At 34.8% G+C, this 20,249-nt stretch overlaps 1 protein-coding gene across 2 annotated transcripts in view; it reads left to right on the top strand.

Moving 5' to 3' along the window:
* PCDH15 (protocadherin related 15) overlaps window positions 1-20,249 on the top strand; it is a 1,779,889-nt gene that overhangs the window by 946,290 nt on the left and 813,350 nt on the right. The gene's annotated exons all lie outside the window — the stretch shown is intronic.

Below are 20,249 nucleotides of genomic sequence, written 5' to 3'. Positions count from 1 at the left end.
ACTCATATAAAATTCCTGTCATTTATAAGTAATTTCAAGAATAAGGAAGGAAAAAAGGAAACATCTGGAGGGAAAAGGTATATAAATTATGTAATCAAATATGTTTATTTTTCATAAAAATGTTTCAGTAAATGTCCTTATTCAAGCTACACAGGGTGACATCACTTAGTATCTTTTTGTAGGTATTATATTATTTCATCTAAACATCAAGGAAAAAAATCATTGTTCAGTAAAACATTTAGGAATTTTATTAGTTCATTTATTTTACTAAGCTGTGTTTAACAAATAGAAAAGTATTAAAGGTGCATACTTATATATCCACTTCATTTGCTATTATATGTGGCTTCTAGAAAATGTATTTATATGAAATTGTTTCATGGTTTGTCAACATCATTCATGACATTTATAAATTCATATTAGGAAGGAAAATGTGATATATGCAAATTAAATACAATTTAGTTTTACAGTATGCAGAAAAGAGACCTGAGACTGCTGCACTTAGAAACGTCTGCTTACAAGATTGGCTCTTGTCTGGCCTATGGGAAAGTGATTATCTCTGAGGGTAAAGAGACAGGGGAATGGGAGAATAGAGACATGCAGATGAATATAGTTGGTAATACTCTAATTCTTGGTTTAAGCAAATTTTTAATATTCATTGCACTGTACAAATAAATACCATTAAGAAAAGCGCCATTTATTTGCTAATGGTGATGGTGCGTCATAAACTGTTGATGATTAGTCTAATGTTTTACCTTTAAGTTCCAATTAAAATATTAATACTAGGAAAAAATAAAGGTTTTAGAAATGGATTAGTATTCAGTTTTTAGTATTACTGGATTAATGACTTCATGTCAATTATTAACGTTACTTACTTTTTTGAGCTTCTGTTTCTTTACTTCACAAATGATGATAGTGGCTGTCTTGTAATTTTTTTTTGAGAGAGGTTAGTCATTATTCCTGTTACCAAATATTTCTCGTTTTCTTTGCAGACACATGACAGGATTATACTTCTGTGTTTTTGTTTTTCAAGTGATACATGACCATAATATTTGTGATTAAAAGTGAACTCGTGGAGGTCACCTCTGAATGATAAATATAAGATCCAGTGTATCATTTATGATGTTTTTCTGCCCTCTTTTGAGTGTGTCATTATTAGCTCTGTCAACCTACATCCTTGAGTGAGTATAATAGCAGAACAATTTGGACATTGAGAGTGAATAACAATATATAATTTTTGTTATTTTAGGCTTCTGATGTTTTATATTTGTTACCATAACACATTATTGCCTATCCTAACTAATACAATTTTCATTAAATTAAAAGAGATAAAAGAATGCCAATTACCCAACACAATGCTTAATGTATTATATGTGATTAACAACTTAGAGTAGTTATATTACTGTGAACTTCACAATTTCCATGTAATAGAACTCTGGTAGAATACAAGATAAAATAGGTAAATTTTGGTGACAGTACAGATTGTAAAATTACACAGTGTATGAAATTATGTGTGTGCATATACATATATACATATATGAGATGAATTAAGGAAAATTAAACACAAATGTCACCATTTTTACATGGAGCTCTTTGTTTTACTCGAGTTTTTGAAGCAAATCTCAGCTAAATAAGCATGTATTTTATATAGGTCTCTAAAATAATTGCTTTCATTTTAGCTTTGACTTGACTGAGTCAAGAAAGCAAGTCCAGGAATGAATAAATTATTTATTTATTTATTTATTTATTTATTTATAGGAGACTATTTGTATACATTTCAAAAACAAGAAAAACTATATATCATGTAGGCATACTTTTATGTGTGATTTGTTTAAAGCAAGGAAAAAATAATCAAAATTCAGGAAGGTAATTAAATCTGGCTGTAAGACATCAATGATGAGTTTATGGCTTAAAAGCTCTGCTCTATAAATCATACATCTGAGCCTTACTGCTATCTTCCTAAAGAGGCCGTGTACACTTAGAAAATCACCTTTATAATATTATCTATTAAAAAAAGAAAATTCTGTTTTGGGCTTATAATCCAAGGCAGTGACAGCAGATATTATAAGGCATTTTAGGAGCATGGGTAAGAATAAGCAGCAGTTTATAATTGTAAAGATGCCTAACTATGTGTCTTTTTTATTTATCTGAGGTTAAAATGCTTGTTTTAATATATTTACATCTGAAACAGTTGGAAGATAGTGTATACGCACAAGCATCTTTAAAAGTAACTCTTGTTATCATCAAAGTTATAAACAATATGTATAATTTTTTTCTCAGTCTCTTTTCCTTTTGTTGATTTTGCTTTCCATTCTCTTTAGCGTCTTGTAAGAAAATTGCAGAGCCTGCCTCATATTCTAAAAGCATAGACATGCTTAGGTTAATAAAGAAATAATTCTCCATTTCCAAAATGAAAATACATGTTTTAGATAAAATACAGTAAGTCCAGAGACTTATATGACCTCCAATAATTAAAATGAATAAAATATTATTCAGTTTTTATAGTTACAACAAATTGTAACTGCTGCTGACTTCAAGAAAGGAACACTTTGAGACTTTAATTATTTCTAAAAATTGTTATTTGCTATAATGACATATGCAAAATATTTATAAGTATAGAAAGCAGTGCAATATTTTATAATTTACCTTATAAAAAGTTTCATCCTCTTGAAATGCAGTATTGTTTTTGGTAAGAATCAAGGGTGCTCCTGATACAAGTATAGAAAGCAGTGCAAGATTTTATAATTTACCTTATAAAAAGTTTCATCTTCTTGAAATGCAGTATTGTTTTTGGTAAGAATCAAGGTTGCTCCTAATACAAGTTTTTCAGAGTTTAATTCAGTCATTTGGCTATGGACACAGGAAACCTGAAAGTAATGGAAGGTATTTATGAAGATAAGGATTGGCTCCAGTGGCCAGAAGGAGATTCATGGCTGGTGCATGGGCATCTTGGCATATCAGCTAATGCATGGGGTCATGAAAAGTTCTGGCTGATTTGTGTACAACCATGCTGTCAAAAGACATTGTCTCTAAAACACTCCTAATATGTGCCTAAACTCTTCTTATGATTTAGGTTTAGTTTTTCAGTTCTCCATGGTTATTGCAGAGAGATCTCTCCATAGAAAGTACATTCATTAGCATTGGGTTAGGGGCGTAATTGATTTACAGGTAGATACTTTATATTTTCTGAAACCTTGGAGATCACGAAGACTCCCATTTCCCTCAGTGAGCCAGTGTTTGTGTGGGGAGGACATATTTACACTGTTTCTTTTTCATTTTACTTTTTGAATCTTCTTCACATCAAACCTTTTTTCCTCCAGTGTCCAGAAATTCTCCACTGTTAGGTACTCTGGGCTTTCACCTGTCTCCTCCTTGAACCTAGACATGGCCCACACAGTTCACTATTTTCCTTCTCTGCCTGAATAACGGGTAAAGCAACCAGCCTTCTTTATTTGATCTTTGACACTAGTGTTTCTTATTCTTTACAAAGCAAACTCTGCAACTTTCAGGTTCATGCAAATCTCCTTTCTAAATGATTAGGGCAACTTCTGAAAAGAACTAGAAAATAAGAAGGGAAAGATTTCAAGCTCTGCCTACAACCCAACATCCCTTGCATCTCACAAAAGGATATGCTTAAAACCCAAGGCATTCAGAAGAAAATCTCCAGTGGATGCCCCTTTACTCTTTAATTTGCTCCCTGACCTTCAGGATTATGCAGGCTCCCTTCTTCAGGTTACTCTGTTGAAAAAAATAAAATCATTTAACTCCTTCCACAGAAATGTGTCTCATTTACTTGGGCTTTTTTTCAGTCTGCATATTCCATTATGGTTTTAGACCAAATGGAAATTCGAGTCAAGACTTCAGCTTTAATCTGCTAAACTGGAATTCTCTTTAGTTTACAATTTCATTTGTACAGGTAAGTATATACTTTTCTTTCATTGTTTCTTTTTAATATTCCCATTAGTGGGAATTCAGGCTATCTGTCTCTTACCTATCCTTGTTGACCTATTAATTATGCACATTTCCTCCTAAAACTACTGTTGCTATTTTTTTTTTTGGAACTTCTTGTTCAAGTCATTTGAGGTAGTATTCAGGTCTGACTTTAGAGTCTATGGAATATCTTAGCATTTGAGAATTTTAGATGAGTGATTAATAGATCTGTGTGTTCACCTTTTGATCCAGTCTTGGGGCAGGTGCAAGTGCTTATGTTTTATGATCTTCTTCAGAATGGAAGAAGGAGGATGTCAGTGTCCCCTTATTCTTGAAACACATTTAATTTCCTTTTTAAAGTTATAAATATTGTTAATTAAAATTTTAGCAGGGGTAATTTTAATATGAATTTTTATTTTGAAATAAATTTAAATTTGCTGAAATGTTGCCAAGGTAATACAGAGTATCCCCATATGTTTTTCAAACAGTTTCCCTTGATGTTTAATTTTTAACATTTATCATGCCAATTGAAGATTTATTTTATTTTATGTTTTATGCTTTCAACTATTGTTTTAGATTCAGGGGGCACATGTGCATGTTAGAGACATGGTATATTGTGTGACACTGAGTTTTGGGGTATGATTGATCCCATCACCCAGATAGTGAGCATAGTACCTAGCAGGTATTTTTTCAAACCTTGACCCACTCCTACTCTTCCCTCTATAGTAGTTCCCAGTGCTAGTGTTCCCATATTTATGTCCATGTGTACCCAATGATTAACTCCCACTTATAAGTGAGAACATGTAATATTTGGTTTTTCTCTTCCTGTGTTAATTTGCTTAGGATAATGGTCTCCAGCTGCATCCATGTTGCTGTAAGGGACATGATTTCATTCTTGTTTTATGGCTGTGTAGTATTCCATGGTGTATATGTACTACATTTTCTTTATCCAATCTATGGACACTTAGGTTGATTCCACGTCTTGATGATAAGGTTTGGCTGTGTCCCCATCCAAAATCTCATTTTGAATTGTAATCCTCTTAATCCCCACGTGTCAAGGGAGAGACCAGGTGAAGGTAGTTGAATCACGGGGGCGGTTTCCCCTATGCTGTTCTCGCGAAGTGTGTGAGTTCTCATGAGACCTGATGGTTTTATAAGTGTATGGTGGTTCCTCCTGAGTTCATTCTCCTTCCTGCCTCCTTATGAAAAAGGTGCCTCGCTTCCCATTTGTCTTCTACCATAATTGTAAGTTTCCTGAAGCCTCCCCAGCTATGCTGAATTGTGAGTTAATTAAACCTTTTTCATTTATAAATTACCCAGTCTCAGGCAGTACTTTATAGCAGTGTGAAAACAGACTAATACACTTGGCTTTTGTGCATAGTGCTATGATGGAACACACAAAGTAATGTGTCCCTTTTTTGTAGGATGATTTATTTTCCTTAGTGTGTATCCCTAGTCACGTAAATGCTGGGTCTAACAGTAGTTCTGAGTTCTTTGGGAAATCTCCAAACTGCTTTCCACAGAGGCTGAACTAATTTACATTCAAACCCAGAGTGTATAACCATTCCCTTTTCTCCACAGCCTCACCAACTGTGTTAGGCTGTTCTTGTATTACTATAAATAAATACCTGACATTGGGTAATTTTTTTAAAAAAGAGATTGAATTGGCTAATTGTTCTGCAGGCTGTACAGGAAGCACAGCACCAGCATCTACTCAGCTTCTAGGGAGGCCTCAGGTGAAAGGTAAAGCTGGAGCAAGGATCTCACGTGGCAGAGTGGAAGCAAGAGAGAGGTGGGGAAATGCCACACATTTTAAATGATAAATGATCAGATCTCATGAGAACTCACTCACTGTCATGAGGACAGCACCAAGCCATGAGGAATCAGCCTCCATAACCCAAACACCTCCAAGCAGGTCCCACCTCCAACATTGGGGATTACAATTTTACATGAGATATTGTGGGGACATATATTCAAAGTATATCATCAACATCTGTTATTTTTTGACTTTTTAATAATAACATTCCGATTGGTGTGAGACAGTATCTCATATTTGCTTTGATTTGTATTTCTCTGATACTTAGTGATGTAGAGGGTTTGTCATTTGTTTGTTGGCTGCTTGTAAGTCTTCCTTTGAGAACTGTCTCTTCATGTCCTCTGCTCACTTTTCAATGAGCTTATTTGTTTTTTCACTTTTGAATTGTTTAAGTTCCTTAGAGGCTCCGGATATTAGACTTCTGTAAGTTGCATAATTTATGAATATTTCCTTCCCTTCCATAGGTTATCTGTTTACTCTGTTGATAGTTTATTTTGAGGTACAGAAGCTCTTTAGGGTCCCAACTGTCAATTTTTATTTTTTGTAATTTTTGTTTTTGCAATTACTTGTGAGGACTTACTCATAAATTCTTAGCCAAGGCTGATGTCCAGAATGCCATGTCCTAGGTTTTCTTCTAGCACTTTTATAGTTTTAGGTCTTATATTCATCTTAAGACAATTTTTGCCTGCGATGAAAGGCAAGGGTGCAGTTTCATTCTTCTGCATATGGCTAGCCAGTTAAACTAGCACCATTTATTGAATAGAAAGTCCTTTCTCCATTGCTAATTTTTGTCGACTCTGTTGAAGATCAAATGGTTGTAAGTATGCAGCCTTATTTCTGTTTTCTTTTCTGTTTTCTATTCTGTTTCATTGTTCTATGTGTTTGTTTTTGTGACAATACCATGCTGTTTTAGTTAAAGTAGCCTTATATACAATTTGAAAACAGGTAATGTGATGCCTCCAGCTTTCTTCTCTTCACTTAGTATTGCTTTAGCTATTCAAGCTCTTTTCTAGTTCCATATGAATTTCAGAAGACTTTCTTCTAGTTCTGGGAAAAACGTAGTTGGTAGATCCAGTTCATGAGCATGGAACATTTTCCCATTTGTTTCATCTATGATTTCATTCAGCAGTATTTTGCAATTCTCCTTCTAGAAATCTTTCATCTCCTTTGTTGGATGCATTCCTACTTAATTTTTTTTGTGGCTATTGTAAATGGGTTTTTGATCTTAATTTGGCTCCCAACTTGAACATTATTGGTGTATAGAAATGCTACTGATTTTTGTATGTGGATTTTGGATCCTGAAACTTTACTGCAGTTGCTAATCAATTCTAGGGGCCTTTTCAAAGAGTCTTTACAGTTTTCTAGGTATAGAATTATATCAGCACCAAAGAGAGTTAATTTGACTGCCTTTTTTCCTATTTAGATGCCTTGTATTTTTTTCTTTTGCCTGATTGCTCTGTCTAGGGCTTCCAGTACTATGTTGAATAGGGATGGTGAAAGTGGGCATTATTGTCTTGCTCCAGTTCCCAAGGGGTATGCTTCCAGATTTTGTCCATTCAGTATGATTTTGCTCTAGGTTTGTCACACATAGCTCCTATCATTTTGAGGTATGTTTAATGCCTAGTTTGTTGTAGGTTTTTATCATAAAGGGATGTTGAATTTTATGAAAAGATTTATCTGAGTCTGTTGAAATAATGATATGGTTATTCAGTTTTGTTTTGTGTATGAGGTGAATCAAATTTATTGATTTGTGTATGTTGAACCAACTTTGCTTCCCAGGAATATAGCCTTCTTGATCATGGTGAATTAACTTTTTCATGTGCTTCTGGATTCTGTCAAATAACATTTTGCTTATCTTCTCTTGAATTCTGGGTTATTACATTTCTTCCTTTCTTCCTTTTTAAAAATACTTCTATAAAGTTATTTAATGTTTAATTAAATGTAACACTCACAAATATTAGCTAACTTTTTTTAAGTAATTGCCTTATTGCCAAGTACAAAAATGATGTTTTCTCAGAGTTTTACTTAATAGTTTTGCACTCAAATTTTTTTTTTTTGTGTTGAAGCATATGCTTTCTTCCGGTGGAATAATAAGTACTGTAGCTAGATGAAGATTATTCAGAAATTTAGCAATTTTGAGAATTCAACAAATTTGATAATTTTGGCATAAGCTTTCTAGGAATTTTGAATCTCATACCAAAAAAATTGTGTGTGTGTGTGTATTCTTTCCTGTTTGAGCTTCTCTTTTAAAGTAGGAGAAGTGCTCACTAATTAGTGTAAATTTTTGGTGTACCCAATATAGGTCATTCCTAACGAAAGCAAAGGAGAAATCAAAGAACTGAAATGGAAGTCTTGGTGAGAGCAGACATCATGTCAGCCACATTGTACTTATCAAATCCACTCATGAATGTGAGTCTAACATTCTCACCAACTCCAGTCATAACCAAACTGACTCAAGAACCATGTCATATTATTGATCTATCCTTTGCACCCAAAACAATACTTGACACATGAGAGGCATCAAGGGCAATTTGGTTACTCTACCATAAACTGATGAAAGACCTAAAGTAATTAATCACGTATAATAATTTTGCATCCGTATTTCAATTGATGCTTAAATTTAGACGAATTACTGGCGTGACTTCTAAGATACCAGTAACATTATTTCCCACGTATTATCAAGTTTAAGGTTTGTCTGCTTCTCTGTACCTTTTAACTAAAGACCTGTAGAAATAAATTTAAGAAAATAATTGTGGTAAACAGGGTTTCTGTGATTTTAGAGACAATAAAGTGAGAGGAAAAGTCACTGAAAATCCAGAATAAGAGAAAGTCACATGAAAGATCAAGTTGGTAAATCTCTGGAAACCTCAAAAAATCAGGAAATATGTTAATCTATAATTTATGTGGGAAGAATATAAGGCCAACAGGGGACCTACATCTTCCTGCTTCTTCTCGTGCATGGTAACTCAGTGGATGTTGTGTGTTTAGCCATTCTTTGCTTTGCCCACACATTCAGTTTCTTGGGACTTCTACACCTGTTCCCTTGGTTCCTGTATCTAGTGCTAGCTTATGAAAATACAGTTTAAATAAATGAGGACAGCATTAATTCATGAAAAAATTACTTAGCCTGTTACACATTTCAAATAAAGGCAGTAATCCTAGTATATTCCTCAAGAGGAAATATGAGAATTAAATAAGAAAAAGCTGCAAATACTAGCTCATTGCATGACAAATAGTAGCCCAGAGATATTAGTTATTATTAAGTTTCTTATGGCAAAGACTCTCTCCTTGACCAGACTTTAGTCAGGCTCCTCCGAGCATTTTTATTGACTGGGACTTAACCTTGGCCTGTGAGAACTGCAGATTCTCAGCATAAATGATTTTGTGCATGTCCCACACTAAGAGACTTGAACAAATTCTTGCACAGCTTTTTAACAGTTCAAGGCTGTGTCCCAGGTTAACAATCCCAGTCCACTTAAATGCTTACCTGATAAACATTAACATTGCTAAAATAAGTTAATGTTTGTTTCTGCCAAAACCTGGCTGTATTAGTCCATTTTCGCACTGCTGATAAAGACATACCCAAGACTGGACAATTAACAAACGAAAGAAGTTTAATGGAAAACTCACAGTTCCACGTGGCTGAGGAAGTCTCATAATTGTGGTGGAAGGCAAGGAGGAGCACGTCCCATCTTATGTGGATGGCAGCAGGCAAAGAGAGAGTTTGTGCAGGCAAACTTCCATTTTTAAAACCATCAGATCTCGTGAGACCCATTCACTATCATGAGAACAGCACGGGAAAGATCTGCCCCCATGAGTCAATCATCTCCCACCAGGTCCCTCCCAAAACACGTGGGAACTATGGGAGCTTCAAGATGAGATTTGGGTGGGGACACAGCCAAACCATACCATTCCACTTCCCAAATCTCATATTTCCACATTTCAAAACCAAATATGCCTTCCCGAGAGTCCCCCAGAGTCTCATTTCAGCATTAACTCAAAAGTCCACAGTCCAGAGTCTTATCCTAGACAAGGCAAGGGCCTTCTGCCTATGAGCCTGTAAAATCAAAAGCAAGTTACTTACTCCCTAGATACAATGCGGATACAGTCATTGGGAAAATACAGCCATTCCAAATGGGAGAAATTTGCCAAAGCAAAGGGGCTACAGGACCCATGTAAGTTGAAAATCCAGGGGGCAGTCAAACCTTAAAGCTCCAAAATCATCTCCTTTAAATCCATGTCTCACATCCAGGTCACACTGCTGGAAGAGGTGAGTTCCCATGGTCTTGGGAAGCTCCATCCCTGTGGCTTTGCAGGCTACAGTCTCATTCCCAGCTGCTTTCATGGGCTGGTATTGAGTGTCTGCAGCTTTTCCAGGTGAACTGTGCAAGCTGTCAGTGGATCTACCATTCTGGGGTCTGGAGGACGGTGGCCCTTTTCTCACAGCTCTACTAGGTGATGCCCCAATAGGGACTCTGTGTAGGGACTTCAACCCCACATTTCCCTTCTGCACTGCCCTAGGAGAGGTTCTCCATGAGGGCCAGGCCCTTGCAGCAAACTTCTGCCTGGACATCCAGGCATTTCCATATATTTTCTGAAATCTAGGCAGAGGTTCCCAAAACTCAATTCTTGACTTCTGTACACTTGCAGGCTCAACACCACGTGGAAACTGCCAAGGCTCAGGGCCTGCACCCTCTGAAGCCACAGCTCAAGCTCTAAATTGGCCCCTTTCACCCATGGCTGGAGTGGCTTGGAAGCAGGGCATCAGGTCCCTGGCTGCACACAGCAGGGGGACTTTGAGCCCTGCCCATGAAACCATTTTCTCCTAGTCTTCCAGGCCTGTGGTGTAAGGGCCTGCTGTGAAGACCTCTGACAGGCCCTGGAGACATTTCCCCTATTGTGTTCCTTGTTACTTATGCAAATTTCTGCCGCCTGCTTGAATTTCTTCTCAGAAAATGGGATTTTCTTTTCTATCACATCATTAGGCTGCAAAATTTCTGAATATTCATGTTCTGCCTCTTTTATAAAGCTGAATGCCTTTAACAGCACCCAAATCACCTCTTAAATGCTTTGCTGCTTAGAAATTTATTTTGCCACATATCCCTAAATCATCTCTCTCAAGTTTAAAGTTCCACAATCTCTAGGGCAGGGGCAAAATGCTGCCAGTCTCATTGCTAAAACATAACAAAAGTCACCTTTGCTCCAGTTTCCAACAAGTTCCTCATCTCCAACTGAGACCACCTCAGCCTGGATGTTATTGTTCATATCACTATCAGCATTTTTATCAAAGCTATTCAACAAGTCTCTAGGGATTTCCAAAATTTCCTACATTTTCCTCTCTTCTTCTGAGCCCTCTAAACTGTTCCAACCTCTGCCTGTTAGCCAGTTCCAAAGTTGTTTCCACATTTTCAGGTATCTTTTCAGCAAAGCTTCATTCTACTGGTACCAATTTACTGTATTAGTCTGTTTTCAAGCTGCTGATAAAGACATACCTGAGACTGAGCAATTTACAAAGGAAAAAAGTTTAATAGAGAACTCACAGTTCCATGTGGCTGGGGAAGCCTCACAATCATGGTGGAAGGCAAGGAGGAGCAAGTGACATCTTACATGGATGGCAGCAGGCAAAGAGAGAGCTTGTGCAGGCAAACTCCCGTTTTTAAAACCATCAGATCTCAGGAGACCCATTCACTCTCATGAGAACAGCAGGAAAAGTCTCCCCCTCATAACTCAATCATCTCCCACTGGGTCCCTCCCACAACACGTGGGAATTATGGAAGCTACAAGATGAGATTTGGGTGGGGACACAGAGCCAAACCATATCATTGGCTATGGGTCCCAGACTTCCCTTTTCTTAAAGAATTTACTTTAGGAAACTTGTAAGTCCTTTCCTTGTGGTTGTGAAATGTATCTGCAACTCAGGAATGTCTTTCTCAAGGACCTGGGAGACCTCCTTTTGAAATGTAACCATTGAGAAAGATAGGGCCTCTATTTCCCAGTCTCTGTGGTAAAGTAGGGACTTTATTTCTGTAAGTGCCAGTTAGCAAACACAACTGGGCTAATCACATTGAGCATCCACCTCAAAGTGCTTTGGTACTTTTGCTTTAGCACAGTGGTCCCCAGTCTTTTTGGCACCAGGGACCAGTTTCACTGAAGACAATTTTTCTATGGACCCAGTGTGGTGGGGGGATGGTTTTAGGACGATTCAAGTGCATTACATTTATTGTGTACTTTATTATCACATTGTAATATATAATTAAATAATTATACAACTCACCATAATGTAGAATCAATGGGAGTCCTGAGCTTGCTTTCCTGCAACTAGACAATCCCACCTGGGTGATGGGAACAGTGACAGATCACCAGGCATTAGATTCTCATTAGGAGCACACAACCTAGACCCCTCATATGCACAGTTCACAATAAGGTTTGCACTACTGTGAGAATCTAATACTGTGGCTTATCTGACAGGAGGTAGAGCTCAGGCAATAATGCCAGTGATGGGGAGCCACTGTAAATACAAAGTGTTACTTACTTTCTCACTCACCATTCACCTCCTGCTATGCAGCCCAGTTCCTAACGGGCCACAGACCCATACTGGTCCATGGCCCAGGGATTGGGAACCCCTACTTTAGCATATTCCAGCATTTAAACAGCCTTCTGCCTTTTGTTTCATCAGAGTTGAACCCAGTTTCCACTGAAGTCTCTCTTCCCTACTGCAGTATATTACTAAGATCTGTCTTGCTATTTTTAACAAGTGTCTGACTTTGTTTCTTTATGACAGTTTTAATGTTTGTAACTTGGGATCGGGTAACAAATTCAAGGCAATCAGTAGTTTTATATTTTGTAATATTTTTGCTACTAATTCTTTTAAACTCTAGACAAGTGGTTCTAAATATTTTCATCACACTTCCCTTTTCTTTTTTGTTCCTGCACTATAAACTGCAAATTTAAGAGATGGTATATACCAAATTTCATTTAGAGCATTATAATTTATTTATTTATTTATTTACCCTATTTTAAGTAGCCAAACACATGTATAAATACTTCGATGGAGAAACAATATTATAAAACTAATTAACATATTTCCACATGAGCAAAAGTTGCCTTGTCACCTTCTGACTTTATAATCTAAACCCATGATTTTCTTTGGTTTTTGAAAAGATTTTTTAATGTATCAAACATGTACTCTCTGTTCTTTCCTTGTAATCACTACAGTTACTCTTGATAAATTAATTTCATATGATTTCATTTTAAAATATAGTATTTTGTATAGTCAATGTATAAACCATCAACAGATTCCAAATCTTCCTGTTTATGACAACACAGATCAAAGCAAGTAGCCAATGGATTCTAGTAATAGTTATTAGTACATAACTAGTAGTCGACTATACCAGAGGTAAATGCTTTTACAGAGAATTGTTCATAAAAATTTTAATGGTTTGGAAACCAAATATCTTAGCTTCATCTTGATTAAGAAAATGAATTTTTAATGTGGCTTACATTTTAAATAATCAGGGTCAATTTATATAGTTTAGTGTTCCAAGCCAGAAGAGACTCAGCTTGAAGAGCCCAAAATATGGCATTATTTATTTCTCGCCAAAGAAATAGTTCAGTCAACATTTGTCTCTACTAATTAAGAATTAGCAGTAAAAATAACAATAACAATCAGTACCAATGTTAGAGCATTCATATTTTTCTCAGCATGGTTCTATGCATGTTATTTATAAAAATCCACTTAATCCTTTCATGTTATGAAGTAGATAGTATTATGTAAAAAAGTTAGTCAAATTCAAAAAAAAAGTCTTTTCATTATTAATAATAGTACTTATAAAATATATAAAAGGAACCACAATTTGACTTTTGTTTTTGGTTGTGTTAATTTGCACAACACTGTCTAGGCAAGATGGACGTATGCAGAGCTTCTGCCACCAAAGGATCAGAGAAGACCAATAGACAGCCTAGGACAAGAGTTTTACTTCATTAATTGATGTCGTTTGCTTTGATGAGTAAGGCTGTAAGTAGTGATTTCAGGGCAAGAAGTCAGCGCAATGGTGGAAACTAGTCTACCTTGAATAGACAAATGGAAAGTCAGGCAGGGAAAGTAAAATCAATTGAACAAAACTGTGAATAATTAAGTTGATTGGATTGGACTTTATATGGAAGTAGTGGGAATCACATAGGCATTCAATCAAATAACTAACCTGAAGTGTGACATTTGAAGAAAACGTATCTGACATTAGTAGGCAAGGTGCAGCAGGTCTTGGGAGATTGAAAATAAAGAATCTGCTTTGAAACACATCATAAAGAAAGAGGAGGTTGTGAAAGACACTGATGGCAATAGAAGTAGAAAGGAGCTCACAGACACGAGAGATAGTGTACAGGAAATAGCCACTGTATTAATGGTTTTTCCCACTGTAGTGGGAAAAAAATATATATAATATATATAATATATATTATATATATTATATATAATATATGTATTATATATAATATATAATATATGTATTATATAATATATATTATATATATGATATATATTATATCATATATATAATATATATAATATATAATATATGATATATATTATATATTATATAATATATATATTATATAATATATAATATATATTATATAATAATATAATATATATTATATAATATATAATATATATTATATAATATATATTATATCTGTATTAAATATATATTATATATTATATATATTAGATAATATAATATATATATTATCTAATATATATAATATGTAATATATATTATATATATATATACACACAGGTTACAGTGATGTTTGACAGCAAGGGTTTGGAATAATGAGAAGAAATATTTAAAGTAGTTTGTAGAATAGGTTAAGAGGTTAAGAGGATTAGGACAAATGACATAAAACAAGCCAGAATGCCCTATCACCAGAACTCATGGAAAACAAAATTTAAATCTTGTCACCAATTATTGTATTTATCAAAGTCAAGGTCCTTTCCAGCGCTCAGCTTCCCTAGAGCTACAGTGTTTCTTATCAGAGATAGGAAAAGCCAGGGAGGTGTGATATCTCACGGCTTCCCCTTACAATAGATAAACTTACACACACATAAATTTCCTCCAGTAGATACATAGAGCATCAACATTGACCTCCACACACCCCCTCACAGATTCAGACACTAGAATATCTCTTCCTGTGACAGGGATGGTACTCCTTTACAGTCCATTTTTTCATCAAAGTATGTTCACCAGCCTTCCCCACAGACTCTCATTCTTACTTAGGCAATATCACTCACCTTATAAGAAGAGCTGGTGATTTAGTAAGCACAGAAAACCACAAAGGAAACTTAAATTCTCATTCCTCAGTAATAATTCTAACTCAAAGTTTAAAAATGATTCTCCACTTTGCTAATTTAAAAAATACCTCTTCTTTCCTTTCTTTACAACGTTTGACACTATCAACCAATCACCCTTTCTCTAATGTTTCTTCCCCTTTACGACATCGCTGACAAATACCGTTTCATTTTCTTTCCTGAAGAATATTTCTTCCCTTCTCTGTCTTCCTGCCCACATTTTTGCATTCATTATTTTCTGTGTGACTCTGTTTAATCACCAGTGAGTGATTCTAGCTAAAGGAGGATGAGATTGTGCGGAGAAAAATGGGATTTGAGGAGAAAATCTAAGGAGTTTAGAAGTAAAAACAATGCTGAAGGAGTGTACTTTTAAAAAGAGAAAACATAATGTTCCTTTTAGATTAAAACAATGAGAAAAATAAATAGAGACTATGTATTCAGAGGCAGAGAATTACACGGATTTGGGACATTTTATATTGTATGAAAAATTGAGTTATCTGCTTAAAACATCTGATTTTAAGAGGGTAAGACAATTCAGAACAACGGGACTCCAAGGCAGCTTGTATTTGGTGGTTTTAGTAAACTTAGTGTTTGCATATTTCATCTTTTCTTTCTCAGGCAAAGTAAACTTTTCTTAAAAAGTAATCTTGAGGAGGTATGCAGAGATCAGCATATTTAATAAATTTAACCATTTAGTATGCACTAGAGGATGTATTTTATTAATAATAGTAATTAGTGTTGCTAGCATGGGGTTTGGAAGGTCACTAATCAATATATGTTCATTTACTTGAAATAATCCTAGCCTTAATCCATTTTTGATGAATATTGCTTTGGTTAAGCAAATAATTACAACAAAATTTTGCATTTGTGAATGAATCAGCTTTATGTCCACTGGGCTTACTTAAAATGAACTACAAGTATATAATTTTAAACAAAAAATAATTTTCTCCACCTACACAGTACCTTAGGGAACAGAATATACTTAAGCTTGCTATTTTTGTGTCCTCCTAAAAAAGAATATATATTCTTCTCCATTGAATATTAGGAGATTGGATATTTTTATTCTTACTTGTTTATTAAAATAGTAATAAATCTTCTTTTATGTTTCAGGAAAGCATGGTAGAGTGTTTTATACACAGCTTTTCAGTAAAGGGGAAAAAGGAGGCGTTGTATGGATAATATGTCCCTTAGAATGACAATGGAAACATAGACTGCATCTGTTTCTCTTACACATCGCAATTCTATTGCAAAATACAGATAATCCTACAGGATGTATAGAAAACATATAAATAATAGAGTTTTACAGTAAAAGTTAGACTATTATGATTGTCATATACTACTACTAACAATTTCTGCCTAACTTTCTCAGTGGTATCTATCACAAAATGTATTGCTGAGCTTTCACAAGAAACTAGGTGGTGAGACCATTCAGTGGTTTAAATGTGCTGATGCAGGCTGCTTTCTGAAGGTGCACTGGCACATTCAGTATCCTTGACCTTCAGTAAAGAGTAAAAAGAATCGGTTTTAGAAACCAACCCCTGTAATTTGTCTTACATGATCATTTCCCCTGAAAGCTTCATTTAGGCTCAGTTTCATTTATAAGACTAGAAATATTAGAATCTTTTTTATCTCAAATTCCCATCTGATATACTAAATCCATTGTATCAGATTTTTCCTATATGATATGTGACTGTATAATAATAAGATTGGTATTTTATCAATCTTTGCCTAATTTTCCCATTATGCTACAATCATATTATAGGTTCACAGTATTATTTTCCTGAAAAATTTATGTTTATATAAAATAAGTTATTGAGTTGGGGGTCAGCAAACTTTTTCTGTAAAGAACAAAGTAAATCTTTAGGGCTATTGTGGGCCGGGTCATCTCTGCTGCAACGATTTAACTCTGGTTGTAGTGTTAAAATAATCAACAATATATCTTTAAAAAGGGGAACAAGATTGTGGACATTTAAATTTTATATAATTTTCCCATGTTAAGAAATATCTGTTTTTTTTATTTTTTCCCCAACTGTTTAAAAATGTCAAAACCATTCTTATCCTTTCAGCCTTACAAAAATCAGGTGGTGGGTTGGATTTGTCCTGTGGGCTACAATTTGCCAACCCCTGTCTTGGATAACACAATCAGTGAACCTACTCTTAGAAGCCCAGTCCCAGATTTAGAACACAGATTAAGAACTTTAGAAGAATAGAAATAGGAAGTAGAAAAATAATGTAAATTTGGTTCACACTATGATTGTTCTAGTGTGGCAGTCTAGAAAATTAAAGATGATAATTTTGTTAGAAGTGGAGTATAGCAGTAACGGTGGAAGCTAGGCACTTATCTTGAAGTCACTTTTGCAAAGCGAGCACATCTTATTTAATTTAGAGTACCTTTGGTGGGACCAAATCCCTCTGCTTAACATCTCTGCATTCCACCATTCCTCACTCCCAGTATTTACTTAAAACATGAACAGTCAGTTACAAGATTACACACAAAAAGAAAACTGAGGGAGAAACGATTTGTTTCTCATCAGTATCACTAGATGTAATAATTATATTAAATTCTTCCTTCAGCCTTTGAGACTTATCTCAATGTCATTATGAAACCATACCTGTTTCTCTTGCCATTTCCTCTCTTATCCCAATCAATGAATTATCAACCCTCCTTCCTTAAATTACTTACTTTTTTTTAGTCTCTATTAACAGTTGTTATCCCAGTCTGCCATGTGAGAGAATTGATGACTTCTTTAAAATCTCTTTGAAGTTAGGTTTTTGAGGAGGTAGAGTCTATATTAGTATCCTCACTAGTTTCTCCAGGAGGGGTCTTCAATTTCATTGTCTTTTATTTAACATTTTGTTTTTAAGTTAGATTAAACCTATAAAATAAAATGTAAGATGTTTTCAGGTTCTTAACTATTAATATTGAAGATCAGTGTTTGACTTTCCTTGCTCTGTGCAAAAGGGAACATTTTGTTAAAAATAGAGCTAATGAGTAACATCATGAACTGAAATTTAAAAAATTCATATACAAATTTTCTTTTAATGAAAACATCCATTTGATGCTTTGATATCCTCCTGGAGTGCCATTTTATCTGCAGATACAATTTTTTTTTCCATATGGAATAACATGCTGCCATTGTCTCTATATATAGCTATCTCTGTGTGTCTTCATATATTTTGCTCTATGGTGAGCTTATTTAGACACCAAAGTATTTATTAGTTTGTTAAGGCACATACTTTTGTAATAATATTTCAACATAACTAGTGATTCTAGAAATATATAACATGTAGCAAACTCATTATTGCTCCATTGGTGCCCACACAGCCACACACGCATATATACACACACTCAAGTAGATAACACAAATCTGTTAGTAGAATATGTATGTCTATTTACGTACGGAGATTACTATTCAAACAATAATAATGATAATCTTTACAATCCTAGTAACTCACATTCGTTATATTCTTACTCTGTGCTATGCATTATGCTAACCAAGCTACTTGCATGTTCTTATTTGGTGCTCACAGCAATCATGTTGATAAAACACAGCTTCATAATCATGTACCACTGCTGAGAATGAGTTTACCTGAAATATTTCCCTGGTTTTACATCATAATGTATGTTCCAGCATAAGGTTAGTAGTCTACTACTATCTGTATGTGGAAAGTGTTTTAAATGAGGAAGATAACTAAACCAAATAGGGCATTTGTAATAACCTAAGTATCACTTTAGGAAAGATACGTATGTTTATTGCTCCAGTTAAATAGATACTTGTACTGTCATTTTAATAGATGCATTTCAACCTCAAATACTCATGTACTTAATCTACATACTTTGTCTATAGAAAACAGGAGGTATCAAAATACGTTACCTTTTCTCATATTATACTGACATGACAGAAGAACTTTAGAACACGCTAAATGGGAAGTAGAATTTATAGAAGAATTCCCCAGGCTTCTAATATATCTTGAAAACAAAGTTACAGTTGGGCTGAATACTCTCATTCTGTGACTCTTATTCCAGTCTATATCCTCTTCTTTCTCCTATTCTTACTCTTACACTTCTTTTTTTTTTTTTTTTGAAATGGAGTCTCACTCTGTCTCCCAGGATGGACTGCAGTGGCGATCTCAGCTCAGTGCAATCTCTGCCTCCCGGGTTCAAGAAATTCTCTGCCTCAGCCTCACAAGTAGCTGAGATTATAGGTGCCCGCCACTATGCCTAATTTTTTTTTTTTTTTTTTTTGTATTTTTAGAGTTGGGGTTTCACCATCTTGGCCAGGTTGGTCTTGAACTCCTGACCTTGTGATCCACCCACCTCGGATTACAGGCATGAGCCACCGTGCCTGGCCTTTTCTTTTCTTTTAAGCTACTTTTTAATATATAGTAATGACTGTTAATATTGTATATACTATGCTGTTCATCAATGCTGTAACTTTCTTAGTTTCATTTTCTCACTCAATTAAAGTCCAGGTACCCAGGTCACAAAAATTTTAGCTGTATGGAAGACCTTATGATATAGTAATTTTCCATATACCTATAGTAAAAGTGTATGTTCTCTTTATTGTATATTAACATAATTTACTTCTGAGTAAGATGGCTTTGAAAACACAATTTTACTATTATTCAAAAGCAGATTCACAAATAAGTTAGGTAATTACAAAAGTGCTACATTTTACATCTTGCAAGATCTTACAAGATCTTAAAATTTGATCAATTGGTTGCTCAATGGCTACCATCCCACTGGAAATAGTCTACACAATATTCTTAGGACCCTGGTGATGTTTACCAAATAGTCATATTTTTAGGCCAGGTGCAGTGGCTCATGACTGTAATCCCAGCACTTTGGGAGGCCAAGGCTGGTGGATCATCTGAGGTCAGGAGTTCGAGACAGGCTGGCCAACATGGTGAAATCCAGTCTCTACTTAAAAAAATAAATAAATAAAAATTAAAAAATAAAAATAAAAAAGTCATGTTTTTAAAGATACAATGAAATTCATGATAAACAACAGTGATCCTTAATGACATATCACTTATGAACTAGGTTTTCTTTTTTATGCTGAATTTAAACAAGTATTTGGGCTAGAAATGCCATTTTACAAAGAAGTTATAAGCTTCTAAATTATTAATTTTATTGTAAAAGCGGGCATCCAAAGAAAT

This window comes from Pan paniscus, chromosome 8 (assembly GCF_029289425.2).
Source record: "Pan paniscus chromosome 8, NHGRI_mPanPan1-v2.0_pri, whole genome shotgun sequence".
Classification (NCBI taxonomy): domain Eukaryota; kingdom Metazoa; phylum Chordata; class Mammalia; order Primates; family Hominidae; genus Pan; species Pan paniscus.
The sequence above is the reverse complement of the archived record's forward strand: the minus strand, read 5'-3'. Positions and strand labels throughout refer to the sequence as shown.